Genomic DNA, 15,176 nt, shown 5'->3' with positions numbered 1-15,176 from the left:
CTGCAAAAGTATATTGAGAAGGAAGCCTAGAACGCACTGCAAGGATTCATGTGGCTTTCATTCCTACTTATCTATAAGATCAATCCCAAGACAAAAAGAGTGCAGGGAAGAGTTATAGCCTGTTACAGGGAGGTGTGTCAATATCCACAGCAAGCGTTAAACAGTCCAATTCACAGGGCTCAACCCTCAACACAATCAGCGAGTCATGATCAAACGAGAAACCAGGCACAGAAGCATCATCCCCACCGGTAACATTTTAAAGAGGGAACATGCACATAAACTGTACTGCTTTCACACATTAAATCAGAGTCCCTGTCTTGGTTAACAGGTCTAAGATCAGACCCGCACCCCTATAAATAGTTTTCATTTTAAAATATGGTGGGGGTGGGGTGAAGACAACCCAAAGCCTTAGCCTTTGAAAAGCCACACTCAGCAACATTTAAAAAGTAAGCTTCGTCTTTGATGGATGAGCCATCAGCAAGTCAGGGCAGCCTGGAGGGAAAGTATGTCACAGCTAGGGCTGGCTGCTTGTCATGGCAGAAAAGAATGCTGAGGTCACAATTTATTTAAAAAAAAAAATGCAGCAAGTTAAGGGATGGAGGTCATGCGGTCTGGAGCCAAGCTATTTTCAGGCTGCCACAAAGGTCATCAATTAGTTTCAACTGCCATGGTTGTTTTTGCAAGAATACCTGTCCACTGGGAACAGAACTGAGATTAAAGAAACCCATTTCATGCAGGTCGAATAACCATCAGATGGTAACAACCTCCTGCCGCTACTGATGCTAGCTAGATTTGAACTGGTGATCCAGAGGTGAAGGAATCTCTAGCCTATCCCCAAATCCCTAAATCAATCTAGTTCCTGCCTATTCCTGGTCTCCCCCAGCCATTCAGTACCCCAACACTCATTCCCTCCCAAATACTGCGTTAATATTATTCACCGATCTTTTGCACATACAGGATCCATGAAGACAGGTTTCAGAGTAGCAGCTGTGTTAGTCTGTATCCAATCTTGCATCCGATGAAGTGAGCTGTAGCTCACGAAAGCTTATGCTCAAATAAATTTGTTAGTCTCTAAGGTGCCACAAGTCCTCCTTTTCTTTTTGAGGATCCACGAAGCCTCTGATTTTCTTTAAGACATTCACTGTGTTTCTCCAGTAAGACAGATTTGTCCTGAGCTGGAGATGGATGAAAATTAGAAATAAATAATATTCACCCAGAGAGAGAGAGAGAGAGAGAAAGATGTTGCTGGGATTTTAAATTTTAACAGCAACTTATTAACACTAACATGGCTATTTTGGTTTCCAACTAGAGGACAATGAGGGATTATAGTTTGCAATTACATCCCTGTCCCATTCACTAACGTCAAACTTTAGTCAGTTCAGTAGATTGCTTAAGCAATAACCTTTCTTCTGAAACAAGAGTAAAAATCCTGCTCTTAAAAGGGGATTACATTTGTCAGTCTTGGTTAAATGATTAGTGAACAGTCTTTCATCAGAAAAGTCAGGGAACCCCCCCCCCATTTCTGTGATTTGAAGAAATACTTTTATTTAAAATATAGGGTAAAGTTTTCGAAAAGGACCTCATTGACTTAGGAGCTAAGTCCCATAGAAAGTCAATGAAACAGACTCCCAAGTGCTTTTCAAAAGTGACATAGGAGTTGTCATTGAGGTGAAAATTGTATTCTTTGGCTTATAGCTTAATGTTTTTTTTTTAAATCCTAATAGGTCATTCAGTCTCTTCCTAAAGATCTTTGTATTTCTGAATGAAGTACTAAAGAGAGCTAAATTCTGCTTTCAGATGCTGTTGAAACAGCTCCCATTCGGCCCTCAATGTTCATAAATGACATTTGCCATGAATTGTCACTTGAAACTAAGCCCTTTTAGAGGCAGGTGGTTAGAGATACGCTGCAGAATGATGGGGCCAGAATAAAAATGGCTGCAAGGATAGGAAATGTTTTTGCATTGCCATTTATGTGAACTAAAAATAGAGATTAAAATGGATTCTGTATTATTTCTGATATTAAAGAGGAATTCCCGCAATGAGTAACGTTACAATACTGCATATCACACAAACATTCATCCATTTGACCATCGTGTTCCTTGTAATTTCTGCTAGTTAGTATTTATTGTAGGTGATACTTAGTCCAGACTAAACGCAAGATAAAGTCTTTGGCACCAGTCTCAAGATGAACACACCCCCTTCTTCTGGTCTATCTTCTCAAGATAGTCTATCCACCTTCTGCTCTCACGCCATAGCCCAGCCTGGGCTCCTTTGAGTCTCTCTCCAGCAAGCAGAGACTCCCCAAGGCTTCCTACCTGCAGTCCACCTCCTAGCCAGCTGGCTTCTGTCCTACCTCCACCCCAGAAGCCTGATATAGCCCCATGACCTGCCTTTATTCATTTTCTCCACCTTGGGAGGCGAGCTAAGTGTGTCACAGCTGAGGCTGGACCCATCTCCCCATGACAGCCCTCCATCTAGATGTCCAATCCTGCAAGGTGCTGAGCATCTTCCGGTGATTCCAGTGGGAAGTGAGGGCGCTTTCCATCTTGTGGAATCGTGCCCCAAGCCTGACAGCAAAAGTGCAGCACCAGACTTCGAAGGCAACACACTCTGCCGCTGCTATAGCCACCCCTCAGCTTTCAAGTTTCTTTTTCTTTTTTTTGTCCTACGTGGTGGAAGTGAAAAGATGTGGTGGGAATAAAGAGTCATACACTAAGCCAGACAAACAAACCGAGGATCTTAACTGCATTTCAGGATTCTCTGCATACTGTTCTTGGCACTAGATCAAAATGTTTCTTGCTCATTTCTTTCACATATGTCTGAGAAAGGTTCATGTGTCAAATACGAAAACAAACCACTTCTGAAGCTGCTAGGCTGAACCTAAAGGGCCACTGTCGATTATGCTCAGAGAAGAGGGAACTGCCATGACCCAGCAATACAGACTCATCCCCGAGCATCTGCACTCCCTGTCTGGCCCTCCCCCACAGAGATTACCAACCTACCTGTTGATATAGCTCTGTCCTGGCCTCTCTCCAATGTCAATATCATCTCCAGTATTTTGTCAATAAAAGTCTGGTAAGGAAATATCCAGATCCTCCCACTCACAGGGCTATTAAAGGGCAGATGCGGCAACATCAGTGTTCATTCACATACACTCCAGCTGCCCGCTGGTTTCGTACACTTGCACGGAGATGATTTATTAGTGCTTTGCTGCTCTACAGCGCTTTCAAAGCCTGGATCTCGATGGGCTTTACAAACATTAATGAATTAAGCCCCTGGGGAGCTAGCTCACTATTATCATCATCCCCTTCCCATACTACAGATGGAAAACCAAAGGAGAGAAATGACTTGTCCATAATTACACACTGAATCAGGTGTAGAACTGAGTGTGGACCTCTGAGGTAACTACTAGATCACACTCCATCCCATGCAGTGATTTACTGCTGGATTTTTAAAACATTTCTTCGCTCTGTACTGTCTGTCTGTTGCTTCTGGTCAGCCACTCAAGATTATTCCATAATTAGGTAGGAAACAAACTCTGCTAACTCATTTAGTATGATCACACCATACCAGCATTAAATTACAAGCTATTTGTTATTTACAAGAGGGGCCCCACTGGCCAGGGCACATCTTAATTTCAGTTTAGAGTTCAACCTTTGGGAGGAGGAAGTGTTTTCTCCCCTTCCCTAAATATGGTGCAAACACAGTTCAAAGAGCATGTTCTTTGCAGCCATTTTGCATCCCAAAGCAGGTCACAATCCGTGAACATACTCAGCACTCACTTCCCCTACCACAGCTAAGCAGCCACCTCTGGATCTCAGCCACTCTTTTGTTTTGTAACCTAGCGGGCCAGGAGGGCAATGCAAACATATTTTCCCCATGTACACCACTGAGCCTCTCTCTTATATTTGCTTTGATCGGGGAGAAAAGGGAAGGTAGAGGAGGCCTTAGTTCTTCTTGCTTCCTCGTGTTTAAGAAGACATAAGAACATGCGTGCATGGCCAGGACAGGGAAGCTGTATATAAAGATAATTTGAGATTAAGTTTTAATTTTTGCAAAACTCCCTTCTCAGAGACAAGTTTCGATGATTCAGTGATTTAACACACAAACACAGACACACACAGGTGTATCCTGCACAAGTTTTGATTTTGCCGCCCAGCCATTGAACTGTGAAGGAACTCTGCTAAAGAAACACCTGGACTCTCCAGCGTGCAATGCTATTAGCAGGAAGATTTGTAATAATCATCGCTGCATCAACTGTGAAATCAAACCAGCTTTGGAAATTCTGAAGTGAGAGGATTTGGTTTAAGAATTAAAATAGATAGGATACAAATCTTATTCCATCTCTATGCATTGACCAAGTCCATAACCCATCAACTATCCCAGCATTAATGTCCAAACTCGCCCCTCATTGAGGTTTGAGACTTACCAGTAACTGAAAAATAGGAACCGTCTAAGCTTCTTCCCTCAGATTGGCCATTTCTAGAGTTTCACTCCAAGACCTTCTCCGGCCAGAGACATCCCACACCCTTTAGACACTGGTTGGAGACAGTTAAACCCACAGACCTGCATAGCTCAGCAGTAATGACCCCAACTCATAATGCAGGGTTTCAGCCCCTGAACAGAGGGTGACACAGCATTAGAGCCATGCCTGACAACAAGAAGGGAGGGAGAGCACCACTTCATGGAGAGCCCTTATAGGTCATCTAGGCCATTCGCTCCTCCTAAGAGACATTTCTGGATTTGTTCCCTCTGATATAGTTTACTAAGATCCCAAAAGCATGGTCCGGCTAGAAGCCTGGGACATGTCAGACAGGATCAGAGCCTAGTAGCTAGATATATTTATAGCATCCATCCATCTTGTGGCTTAGAAGTTGGCAGATGGAAGAGACTGCTAAATCATGGACTCTTACAGTTCCACTTGACAGAGTTTAAACGTCTGGCTACCTAATCTAACGCACAGCTTAATCCAGACCTCTATTACTAGCCTTTACAATGAAATCTGAACTGGAGGAGGCTGAGGGGGGGAAAAAAAAAATCTAGGGCTGTCAAGCGATTAATCACAATTAATCGCACTGCTAAACAATAATAGAATACCATTTATTTACATTTTTTGGATGTTTTCTACATTTTCAAATATATTGAATTACAACACAGAATACGACGTGTACAGTGCTCACTTTATATTATTTTTTATTACAAATATTTGCACTGTAAAAATGATCAACAAAAGAAATAAATATCTTGCAATGCCAGCTACAACAGTGCCATGCGAACCCCTGTCCTCACTTTCAGGTGACCTTGTAATTAAGAAGTGGGCAGCATTGTCTCCTGTAAGTGTAAACAAACTTGTTTCGCTTAACAATTGGCTGAACAAGAAGTAGGACTGATTGGACTTGTAGGCTCTAAAGTTTGACATTGTTTTATTTTTGAATGCAGGGTTTTTTGTACATAATACTAAATTTGTAAGTTCAACTTTCATGATAAAGAGATTGCACTACAGTACTTGTATGAGGTAAGCTGACAAATACTATTTCTTTTGTTGATCATTTTTACAGTGCAAATATTCGTAATAAAAAATATAAAATGAGCACTGTATACTTTGTATCCTGTGCTGAAATCGATATATTTGAAAATGTAGAAAACATCCAAAAATATTTAACAAATTTCAATTGCTATTTTATTGTAGAACAGTGCGATTAATCGCAATTACGTTTTTTTTAATCAACAGCCCTAAAAATAACTTATTCTCAGCTGCCTGGCTCTGGTGGGAGACAGACTTTTGGGTGGGGGTGGGAATAGCCGCTTCCCCTTCAGAGCATGGACAAATGAGATTCACAATCCACCATCCGCATTAGCAGCAGCCTCTCAACTCCAGTGCTGCAAGGGAGGAGATGGAGACCACACAAGAGAATTCAGGTGATGGCTCCGTGGCTTTTCAGTTGTCTTTGACGTGGGGGTGGCAGGGTTCCCAGGCATGCCAAAAGAATCCATATTGCTGTCCTGCTTGCTAATCACCACTGCAATTCCCCGTGTTACCAAACACACAGTACCAGCAGAACAAACACCTTGGGGCTCTCTGGACTACTGACAGCTGCTGTAGGCATCTATATGCCAGAGTATGAGGAGTCCTCTCCCTCCACCCCCTGACTCCCATCCTTTAGATCAAATCCTTTGCAAACCAAAAACAGAGCCTTCTGCTTTTTCCATCAAGTTACATAAATTGTCTGCACACTGTCCTAATTATAACTGCCCCAACACCGGACTATTTCAAAAACGTGTTTAATGATCCAGTCGCTGCTCTGTTTAAACATGCAGCACTAATTCAGCGAACATCTGGCACAATCGTAAAAATAGAAGTGAGGTTTGAAAAAAAATAAACTAAACAGGAAACATACAAACAAGCAGCTCAAGTGGCTGCAGCATCACTTCATGGTTTCAGACACACCACAGCCTTTCCATCGTGTTCTCATTTTACCTGTCCCATTCCACTTGATTTGTTTGTATAACCAATTTTTCCCCGATATCACACATGCTCTTTAGACACAAACACGCATCACAGCCGCTTGGCAAGTCCTGTGGAATGATCTCCCCTCTTCTGGCCAATAGGCTCTAAGGCCAGCAGGGACCACTACGGCCATCGAACCGGATCTCCTGCAAAACACAGGCTGCAGGACTTCCCCGAAATAATTCCTGGAAGCAAAGGCCTCGATCCTGTGATGAGCGCCATACGGGTGCTCACGAAGAACTCACTGCAGGGTGGGGATACACAGCAGCAGGGAAGGGGACATATCGGTTCACGTGGAACCGACTGTCCATCGTGTTTCATGGGTTTGTCCACACTGGGGGGGAAAAAAAAAGATCCAAGGCAGCGAGCCTCAGAGCCCAGGTCGACTGACTCGGGCTCTTGGGGCTTACGCCATGGGGCTAAAAATACCTGGGTAGACGTCCAGGCTCAGGCTGAAACCCAAGAAGGGGGGGAGGTGCTCAGAGCCGAGGCTTCAGCCCGCTCCCGAACATCTACACTGCTATTTTTAGCCTAGGTGCCTGCGCCAGCGGACCCGGGGTCTGAGACTTGCTGTTGTGGGGTTTGTGTTTCCACTGTACATATACCCCAACCTTTACAAAGCCCCACAAAATACCACTCCAGCCTCCCTCTCATCTCTTAGGTCTCTCTCTCTCTCTCACAGACACACACACACACCCTCCTCCGTCACCCTGTTAAGTCTCCTTTCCCCATTCCCATCCGCCTCTCCCCCCACTCCAGATGCTATCACCTACCCATCGAACACCTTCCCATCCGTTTGCCATGCCCTCACCTTTCCTGCATTCAAGACCCTTCTACAGACTTCTGCAAGGCCCAAACTAGATACACACGAGAGAGTAAGGCCTTGACGGATGATTATCTCCACACTAAGGAACGGTGGCCTTTGCGAGGACAACCTTTGCAGCCAGAGGCCCACACCGTCCATCACAGCAAGCCACATGCAGGAGAGGATGCATTCTAATTACAGACTGCAGGCCGTGCAATTTTCATGACCTATCAGCCATGACCCGCTCCCACGCTGATCCCCAGAGAGGCGATTTAGGGCTGGTTTATTATTCCTCTCCCTGCTCCCCCCAGAAAAGTATGACATGTGCTCGTCTTATTAACCCAGCAGGAGTGCAAACCCAAGAGGAAAGGAAATGCTGGCACTATGGCAGCCCCCGGTGCTCCAGAATGCCCTTTGCATTATTGGTCAAATGGATGGCGAGCTGTGAAAGAAACCATGAAAAACCATTTTTATGCAGGCAAAATTAAAGGAACAAAATGTCTCCATTTACAGATCCACTCGAATGCTTTCAAATCCTTCTCATTCAGAAAAACAATGGCTGGTAAACCAGCTACAGAGCCCTAGAAGCAGGGAAAAAAATTTGAATAATCAGGCCTTTAAACACAACATCATCATCAGTGTTGTCATTGGTTCCTGCATGTGCGATGTCATCAGTGTGCACAGCTGGAAAAATTATATATTTATTTTGCAAGGCTCCTCTCTCATTTAGATTAAATCTTAATTACAGCCCAGCTGTTGCATTTAAAGTGACAGCTGCCTTTACCAAGCAAATTGAAAGCCTCTTTTCTGCACAGAAACAGGCAATTCCAAATCCACCCCATCAATAAATAAATAAAGCGGGGCTGGATTTCGTTGTGTTGTTGCTTCCATTCTGACAGACCCTGGCTATGAAATCTGCCTGGCAGATTGAATAGGTTAAGCTGGTTTTTATTCAATGCAGTGACCCTCGCACCCCAGGCTTTAAAATAGATGAGCAGGACATGCAAGCTAGCCAGAACATTTCCAATGCACAGTTACAGTTACGTCACTTGGAGCTGCCCATTTCACTTATCTAGGGGAGTCAGCTTGGGACTGATTCTGGGAGAGACAATTTTGAATGTGCTTGGAAAGAAAAAGCTGATTATTGGCAGACAATAGCCACCCCTTACACTGGTCTGTGTTATTACTATCTCCCTATGGTGCAGCTCAGCTGATGTTAGCAGGAGTGCCAGTGTGGACCAGCTACGCATGTTCCAGCCACCCTGCTGTCTAGGGTGGGCCCAGTGAATGGTCTAGGTGTCTGCTCCGGATAGCAGATAATACTGGTGTAGATGCAGCCCATTCATGACCTTTGAATCAGAAAGTCACAAACCTGTCCAAACCCGGGTATGGCGGATGTCCTTACATAGGCACTAGGGTAGGTTGCCAAAGGCACAAGTGACAATTAGGTTCTCCCATGGGCTTTCAATGGAAGTTAAGACCTAATTGCTATTTGTGTTTTTGAAAATCTGCCCCAGCAGCATCCTTTCATGCTAGTGCATCTCCTGGCTCCCCCGATCCCACGGCAGGGCTCTTTAGCCCCTGAAGAAGAGCTCTGCGTAGCTCAAGAGCTTGTCTCACTCACCAACAGAAGTTGGTCCAATAAAAGAGATTACCTCAGCCACCTTGTCTCTCTAATATCCCGGGACCAAACACAGCTACAACACCACTGCACTTGGCCCCTAAGACATTCTACAAGTAAGCAGTACAGGATACCAAGGTGCCGATGTTGACAAGAAACTACGAACACAACATCCCTTTGCAAATGCTGGATGCAGGGCCAGTTCCAGCCAGGCCGGGCACCTCTCTACCAGGGGAAAAACTGAAAGGCAAGTGTGATGTCTAGTGTTCATGGAGTGGAGCGGGAGCTACTTGGTACCCTGTGTGGCACTGTGGTGTTTAAAAATAACACACAACAATGACAGTAGAATTAGCGAGGCCTAAGAATAAACTCCTCCCCTGGCCATGTACCACCTTCAATGTCCACTGAGGAACAGAATACAACATTTTGGGCAAATAAAAATGGTTAGATTTCTGTTCAGTCTTTGCAGGGTAACAACAGAACTTCTAATAACCTTGTCTCCTCTTATGCTGTTTTCCAGTTCTCGCTCTGTTGGGGACGGGGGCAAAGCGAAATGAGCATATGCAATCATATTTCCATACAACAATTTATAAAATGCAGCACTCATACTTCTATTGTGGCACCCTATGGACTTGAGGCATAACTGGACCATCACATATATAAATGTAGGTGGACATTCCAGGGAAGATCAGATTTATTTTTAAGTCTTCTTCAGTGGAAAAAAATGGTACGTCAAATGACCAGAACAGAGAAGCATGTCCTGAAAACACAATTATTGGCAAGGAACTCCCACTGATTCACTGCATGAATTTGGCCAACTCACTCAACCCCTCTGCCTCAACTTGCCACTCCGTAAAATGGGGGTACCGAGTACTTCCTTCCTTACAAAGGGCAGAGAAAGGATCCCCCTTTTATAACACTGCTTTAGAGTGGCACTATTAATAGACCACCTGTTGGTCTCTATTTCTTGGGCAGCAGGAGAAAACTCTATCCCCTTAGTATCTGAGCACTTTCCACCTAAAAATCATTAACAGCGATGTCCCTGTTGGGCTTGACAGGATCTCTGGAACCTTGCATAGTCAAAACTCTGCTTTGGGCTGTGGGGTTAATTTTTTTTAAAAAAATGCTAGAAAGGAAAAATCAATTAATTTGTGGTGGTAGGGGATTTAGAAACAAAGAGGGGCATCTCAGTGTTGAGCGTACCATTCTATGCCATTCTTATGGTGGAAAGGCTTTTTTGAAGTAGAAGGTTTTGTAGCATTTCCTAAACATGATCAGTTTGTGGATTCGCCTGCTCTCCCCTTGTTCCAGATCACAGTTCCGTAAACGGGCTCCTCTTGCATTGTTTTGAGCCAAACTACTTCCCTAGGGGCCCACAATCAGCTATTCTGATGGAGAAAGCTAGGGGAGGAGAGCAAGCTAGGGGACCTAAGTGTGGCTAATATGGAGTTTCCCGCGCAGCTTCCCCTGGGCAAAGTCTTGCTGTCACACCTGAGTAAATTGAGGCATGGCATACAAGAGGGAGAGGAATCTGTGACTGACAAAGTGTGGGAGAGGCCTGGAATTAGAGCAGTATGTGGCCCAAGGAAGTGTGGAGAATTGTGTCCCCCTCATTGCAAGGAGCTGAATGCTACTCGTCCACCCCCAAGGCCTAGAGTGAACTATGCAGCCAGGGCTCCAGAGGGTTTGGTCTTTAAAGGGAACTAATTATTGCTTTTAAAGTAATCACACCAGGTTGCCTCTCAAACCCGCAAAAGGAAAAAGTTACTGTGATTTGAGGACACTCCCTTGCTACCTAAACAGCGGAGCAAGCTAGCCAGTGGCTACTCAAGCCACAGGTGGATTGACACCCCCCATGTGCTGTGAAAGGTGCATGGAAGGGTGGGCTCATAGCCGAGCACCAGCCTCACTTCAGCAGGGCCTGGGTTACGTCACTCTGCACCCTGAGCGCAGCTGACACATCATCGTTTTTTCTGTGCATCCAGAGACCCCTTCCCCCTTCGCAGCATTCCGCCCTGCATTATGGTTTCGCGACAGGCCTTACTTGCACCGTGGCCATTGGGACGCCCACACCTGCATAGGGGCACTTTGTGAAAGAGACTCCGCCACCCCACCGCTCGGCTGGTCGTCGCTGGTGTTAGAGCAGACCTCGCTTTATGAGTCGGTACTGGCCATCGCACGGCAGAGCTGCCGGAGGTCTGTGCTGATACCAGAGGGACCTGAAGGGACGCTGAGCTAGTTAGTCCTCTTAAGCTACAAGGAATCCAAACAGCCACTGTAATGAATACAGATCTGAAAGTCAACTACCACCAGACCGTTTTACTGCCCCCGCCACGCCCGTACTGAGCCTCAGTCTGGCCTCACAGGTCTCCAGCCCCTGTGAATAAGGCTCATAAGAGGAGACAAAAGGGTCCAGCCAACCTTCTCCACAGCTCTGCTCTGACAATCTGAGGTTCCAACAGACAGTCCGTAGCGAAAGTCATTTTCCGGGCTGTTTCATATTCCATTGTACGCTTGTGATGCTAATGAAGTTATCTGTGCGGCAGCGACCTTCATGCAGTCCCTTGACTGCTGACCCAGGAGGCTGCCTTTTTGCCGCGCGCCTTTCACACGCACGCAAGCGGGTACCGAGCATGTTGCCTTCTCACCTAATCTGCGGGAGAGCTGTACGTGCTCAGCACAGTAAGACAAGGACGAGAATCAAAACCTTCTTTGTTTCCACCCAGATGACTAGAGCAGTTACAACATACACAGTCTGACAAGTCAGCAGCAGTCGGGATCCTGAGTTTTACTGGAGATGAAGGTGGGAGCACTCCTCTCCTAACACACTGCTCATTAAAACAAAGAGCCCCCCCCCCCCCCCCAAGATGTTTGAGTCATACAGTTCTGGGGAACAAGGGGCAGGGATGCCAGGATGACCAAGGGAAAAGTGCCACCTTCCATTGCCACAAGCCTGGGGTTTAAAATAACTTACCGAGAGACAGAACACTATCCATGAATCCTGACCCTAAAAGAGCTTCACGTAAATCAAGAGCATCCAGATTATGCTCCAGAGCTTCAGACTACTGTGATGCAGAAGCGAGAGCTATCAATCCCGTTTTAGAGAGGTAAGAAAATACTTTGGCTAAAGGAATAGGGAAACACTGCCCGCTTGCTCTGTGCGCACAACTCCTCGGTCAAGCTAGCCTTAGAAAGTCAGCCTGCAATGTTGCAACTACGCTGCTGTTTGCTCACCTCTGCAGCACCTTCCAACATCCTCTGGCACTGGAAACAAAACAAGCTGTACTACGCAGGCAGGCGTAACCAATGGGCTAACTTGCTGGTGCTCAAGTTACTTCTGCGCTGTGGAGGGGGGCAAGGGGAGGAGCCAGGAAGGACCATCTGGGGCAGTTTTAGCCTAGCAACCAACAGCGTTTTTAAAAGCAATGCTGTATTTTCCAGATGAGGTTGTCTCCTCAGACTAAGTTTGCTTGTCCTTGGGGTACATTACCTGCCTTAAAGATGCCCACTTGAAGGGATCAGTTGTGTAGTAAATGCAGAGTCCACTTCCCCCAACCCCAATAAGCCAAGCAATGCTACAAACTCGCACTTCTCCCCCCAGTCCTCACTCTCCTTCCCCCAGCTCACATGGGTTAGCTGAAATGAAACTTTAGGATTAATAGGACATACTAGGCCAAGCAACTGGGGGGCTTCTGTTTGTTGCTAAACTGTAGAAAGGGGGGGGGGAAATCTGCATTTCCCATTGTATTAATGTTTTTAAAAAGTCCCAAACCTTCTATCTTTAATACACAAACGACTTTTGAAAAAAAATAATCCACTCTCTCAAAAGTCAACCTGATTTGCTGTCCCTGTCCTTCTCTCCAGCCCCCAGAAAGGCTTTTATTTCTGTAACTGGTCAATGAACCAGCCTGTAACTATGCAGGATCCATCACTATGGAGACCTGCAGTGTCTAACATTTACCCAGCAGGTCAGAGTGCCCGCTCTTCATTTTCACTCTACTTCGAGGTAGTGGGGTGGGTGTGAAGAAGGTGGAAAGAAATAGAGGCTGAGAAACCCTTTCCAAAAACTGGTTACAACTGCCTGGTCTTTCACACGTAGGGCGTGTAATGGGGTGGGGGCAAGGCTCACGGGGACTGGGAGCTGTCAGTGAGGCCACACTGGTGCCCATCAGACTGAGGCCAGAGTTATCTGAGCCACAAGTTTCAAGTGCCAACACTTCCCCACTCTAAAGTTATGGAGTTAAAACCGACCTGAATCCAAGAGGGAGAATCGGCAGGAGGGTCCCTAGGAGTCAATGCAGAACTGAGGCAAGCATTCGACAAATAACCCTGCGAAGACGCTCGGTTCCAGCCTCCGTTTAAAATGGGTGCCACAGCAACTGCCAAACATGTTCACCTGACACACCGAGGCGCATTTCTTACGAACAACCCTGCGGCTGGAGGACAGGGGCGTCATCATCAGACCCTCCCAAGCTATTCAAACAGACAGTCTGCCTTGGCACAGACAGCACTGAACGCAACTCAGCTTGGGAAAAGCCATTACCTGTTAGCAGCAAAGCAGGTGCATCTCCGCAGACGTGCCCGAGTACAGACAGTTTCTCTGGAGCAGAGCAGAGCATACCAAAGGTCTGCCAGGGAAGATCCAAAAGCTTCCTTGCCACCCAGTAATGCGAGTCCGAACAGGCAGCTGGGAGGTTAAGATTCATGCTACATCCTTCCACTCCCCCTCCAGGATGTATTCCCACCCCCTCAAAGGCTACAGCTGGTACATCTAAACAGGTAGCTATTAAAATAGATCTGCCTTCTCAAGAGCTGCCACAGGAGAAACTGACAGTATCTGGAGAGTCCAGGCTGGGGGGTAGGGGTGGGAAGGCATGAAAAGGGGTTTGTATTCCCAGAAAGATTCGACATTAAGTCTCCATGTTTGACTCAACAGGGAGAGGGTAAATTAAGCACGGAGGATCCCAGGTTCTTCTGTTTGCTGCTATTTTAACACCCTGGAAGCCTGCAGTCTGCCTCCTCTTTGTACCAGCAGAGTCAAGAAGCTGAATGGTGGGGGGGGAAGTGGGAGAAAGGTTCCCACAGAGAGAAACAGCTGCTGCAGTTTTGTTTCAGTTCTCAGAATGGCATTGTTCTGGGCACACGCTGGTGCTGAATTGGAAACCAGCAGCACCCCCAGCCCCACACGTCAGTACAAAAAAGCCCCTTCCCTGTCTCCAAGAAAAGGGAACGTGCCCACTTTGTTAAATGAAACCAGGTGGCAAGCTTCCCCAAACGGTCCAGGAATGCAGGAGACTTGAGATCGGTCCAGCCTCCCCACGGCTGGAGCAGCAAACTCCTTTGGGGTTTCTCCTTACACAGATTTGCTGCCTGAGCTGCTTAGCCTGGAGATCGGGTGTGGTGGGAAGAAAAATCCGAGCTGTGATTGCAGAGAAATCCCTGCTCTTCATTTATCCTCAACGGGGCTTAAAATACAGCACAAAGCCTCCCTCTTCTCTGGCTGTCATCTGGCACAGCCCCCGAGAGCTGTGACATGTAACTTAAAGGGACAGTTCTTACTAGCCCAGACTGCAGGCACATGCCATCCACTTGCCATTGTCTTCGCTAGGTACGGCACTCAGCCAGCCAAGTGCAAGGCATTAGATTAGGGACCAAATCCTGCTGGGTATGCTCACACAGTATTATTGACATCACCCAACAGCATGCTAGAAACTCCACTGGGGCATAATGGCAGACAGGGCTCAGGAGCCTTGGGTTCTACTCCTATGTCTGCCACTGACTTGCTAGACATCCAGAACAAGTCACTTAACTCTTCTGTGCCTCAGTTTCTCTGCATAATGAGGTTAATGATCCTCCCCCACCTTTGTGAAGTGCTTCTAAATCTATGGGTGAAGAGCACTAAGTGTCCAATATTATTCTAGGAACACAAAATAAGATCCCTGCCACAAAGAGCTTACAATCTAAAGAGATGATGTAGAAACAAAAGGTTGGGGGAACAGGATGCAGCAAGCAGCAGAGTGATAGAGCAGGGAACTTTAGCACACATCTTCCTAGCACTGGTTTTTGCTCAGAGGTTTGCTTGGGTTTTATTTATTTTTTTAGGAATTTTCTAACCATTTTGTTCACATATCATTGCAAAGCGGGTAAAAATTATTATTTAATTTTATTTCAGAAGTACCTTGAGGCCCCCCACTGGAACTGCACCCCCATTTCACTAGGTCCCATACAAATATAGCAAGAGA

At 46.1% G+C, this 15,176-nt stretch overlaps 1 protein-coding gene across 6 annotated transcripts in view; it reads right to left on the bottom strand.

Moving 5' to 3' along the window:
- Positions 1-15,176, bottom strand: part of MIB2 (MIB E3 ubiquitin protein ligase 2) — a 107,979-nt gene that overhangs the window by 72,931 nt on the left and 19,872 nt on the right. For 2 of the 6 annotated variants that reach the window (XM_074975168.1, XM_074975169.1), the window contains exon 1: positions 13,478-13,671. The exons of 2 other annotated variants lie outside the window; for them this stretch is intronic. The gene's annotated coding sequence lies outside the window, so the exon portion shown is untranslated. Of the gene's footprint in view, positions 1-13,477; positions 13,673-15,176 lie in introns of those variants that run through there. 2 more of the 6 variants (XM_074975164.1, XM_074975170.1) reach the window with 2 other exon arrangements.

The sequence above is a fragment of the Natator depressus genome, chromosome 18, assembly GCF_965152275.1.
Source record: "Natator depressus isolate rNatDep1 chromosome 18, rNatDep2.hap1, whole genome shotgun sequence".
In the NCBI taxonomy this organism is placed as follows: domain Eukaryota; kingdom Metazoa; phylum Chordata; order Testudines; family Cheloniidae; genus Natator; species Natator depressus.
The sequence above is the reverse complement of the archived record's forward strand: the minus strand, read 5'-3'. Positions and strand labels throughout refer to the sequence as shown.